This window comes from Dendropsophus ebraccatus, chromosome 13 (genome assembly GCF_027789765.1).
Source record: "Dendropsophus ebraccatus isolate aDenEbr1 chromosome 13, aDenEbr1.pat, whole genome shotgun sequence".
Classification (NCBI taxonomy): domain Eukaryota; kingdom Metazoa; phylum Chordata; class Amphibia; order Anura; family Hylidae; genus Dendropsophus; species Dendropsophus ebraccatus.
In genome coordinates, this window is record NC_091466.1 from 30,306,562 (window position 1) to 30,309,373 (window position 2,812).

The 2,812-nt window shown below is 47.0% G+C and overlaps 1 pseudogene; it reads right to left on the reverse strand.

Annotated features, from left to right (window-relative positions):
* Positions 1–1,556: 1,556 nt before the first annotated feature.
* On the reverse strand, positions 1,557–1,651 carry LOC138771606 (U6 spliceosomal RNA; annotated as a pseudogene).
* Positions 1,652–2,812: the final 1,161 nt, after the last annotated feature.

Consider the following 2,812-nt stretch of genomic DNA (forward strand, 5'->3'; position numbering starts at 1 on the left):
TATATATACTTTGATCTCTCATTGAGATCTTTGCTGTATAGATATACAGCAAAGATCAATGAGATAGGCACTCGTTTACTTCCGGCTGCTGCAGCCGGAAGTAAACGAGTGCCGAGACGGGGACGGCGCCATCTTGGACGAGTCCCCGGCCAGCATCAGTAACGGAGATCGCTCCTCCGGGACAACGTCCCGGAGGAGCGATCTCCCCCATTAGACACCAGGGAACGGTTGCCTCCGGTAATCGGAGGCAGCTGTCAACTTTGACAGCTGCCTCCGATTAGCTAATTAGCGGGCACGGCGATCAGACCGTGCCCGCTAATAGCGGCGGTCCTGGGCTACCTGGGACCTCGGCGCTTCCAAGCGGGGTCGCCGCTTTCTTTCAGAGACAACACGACTCTTGACTCCAGTTCAGGTGCAGTTTGCAATTAAGCTCCATTCACTTCAATGGAACTCAGCAGCAAAACCCCGCCCAAGCTGGAGACAAGAGTGGAGCTGTCTCTGGAAGAAAGTGGCCATGTTTTTGTAGTGTTGGATAACCCCTTTATGAGGTTAATTAAAACAGCAAATGTTTCTTCTGATGATGCAATTTTTTGGCTCATTGGCTGAGCGGACATATAAAGAGCCAAGCTGACACACTGAGCTCAGTGTGTCGGGGATCGGGGAAGAAAGAAGAGAGAAGATAGAAGACATTGGAGGGTGAGTAGAAAGCTTCCCCCCCCCCCCCCCCCCCCCCGTACTACACCCATGCACTTAACCCCTTCCTTGCTGGTATGGGTGCTGTCTGACATCAGTCTGGCCCCCAAGGGGTTAAGTGGGGACCCTTACTTAACCCCCTGGTGGGGGCCAGATTGTTCAGTATGCAATGCATCCTCCTTTAACCCTTGGGGGCCAGACTGTAAGCAGCGATCTGTAAAGATGCTGCATACTGTAAGGTGCACAACACCGCTCACAATGATGGGTGTTGTGCTCCTGTTTGTGTGTTTCTCCCTTTTTGTTTTTCAGATATCGGTATCCTGTGGATTACGGCGGATTCGATGGACTACGTCGATGACCAGCGGTTGTTGGGATTTTTTTTTTAATAAAATGGTCAACAAGGGGTGTGGGGGTGTTTTTATTTGAATAAAAAATATTTTTCACTTGTGTCTTGTCTTTATTTCTTTACTATATAGACTAAGTAGTGGAAGCCGTCTAACAGACGGAATCCATTACTAAGTCAGGGCTTAGTGTTAGCCATTATAAAATGGCTAACACTAACCCCCCATTATTACCCCAGTACCCAATGCCACCAGGGGTACTGGGAAGAGCCGGGTGCCAGTAGCCCCGGAGCATCAAAATTGGCGCTCCTGGACCGGGCGGCAGCAGGCTGGTAAGATTTAGGCTGGGGAGGACCTAAACCAATGGCTCTTACCACCCTGGTGTTACCAGGCTGCTGTTGCTTGGTTTTTAAATGTACACCAACGATCGGCACTCCAGTGAAGGTAGTGGTGCCAAGGGAACACTTCGTCCAAAAAAAATAACACAATCCCGGCACTCTTGTTTGCAATAAAGAAAGTGTGAAAAACATGGAACACTTCACGAATTTGCGTGTCATCCTTGCGCAGGGGCCATGCTAATCTTGCTTGGTTTTTAACCTGGCTGGTTATGAAAATAGGGGGGACCCTACACATTTATTTTTATTTTTTTTAAAGAAATAAAAAAAAAACGCATAGGGTTCCCCCTATATTCTTAACCAGCCTACAGGAAAGGGCAAAACTAGCGACTACAGGAAAGGGCAAAACTAGCTGCACCCATGCTCAGCCACCACTCCATTCCCTGTCTAATGGACCTTGCAGAGCACTGAACCTGGTAGTAGATCAAAGTCCGATTGACCGTGAATGGAACAGTGTTATCCCATTAGCCTAGGGGTGAATTGACCTCCGTTCTCATGGACGGTGGGGATCCCAAAGAATTCCTAAGGCCCTATTGCAAAATGCGATATACCCAACCCCCTAATGGCAGAAAACTTTTTTTTCCTTTAAATTCTTATTTTCTTACACACCGTAATTCATTAAAAGCTCATAGGCAAACCACAATACAGCATAAAATACAAGTAATAGCAAATAATGCATCAGTATATACATATATGCAAATTATCTGTACAATACATCCCTTCCCGGCGCCACCCACTGTCTTCAGATTTTCTGTTTATCAACGATAACTATATACCGTACTCCTCAACTATTCCCCAAGTGCCAGAGACACCTGCTGCGTACACCGCACCCATATAGCTCCCAGAAGGTGTGTATCAATTATCCAGTCAAAACCTCAAGTGGGTTCTTAAAGATTTATATATATATACACTCACTGGCCACTTTATTAGGTACACCTGTCCAACTGCACGTTACCACTTAATTTCTAATCAGCCAATCACACGGCGGCAACTCAGTGCATTTAGGCATGTAGACATGGTCAAGACAATCTCCTGCAGTTCAAACCGAGCATCAGTATGGGGAAGAAAGGTGATTTGAGTGCCTTTGAACGTGGCATGGTTGTTGGTGCCAGAAGGGCTGGTCTGAGTATTTCAGAAACTGCTGATCTACTGGGATTTTCACGCACAACCATCTCTAGGGTTTACAGAGAATGTCCGAAAAAGAAAAAACATCCAGTGAGCGGCAGTTCTGTGGGCGGAAATGCCTTGTTGATGCCAGAGGTCAGAGGAGAATGGGCAGACTGGTTCGAGCCAATAGAAAGGCAACAGTGACTCAAATATCCAACCGTTACAACCAAGGTAGGCAGAAGAGCATCTCTGAACGCACAGTACATCAATCTTTGA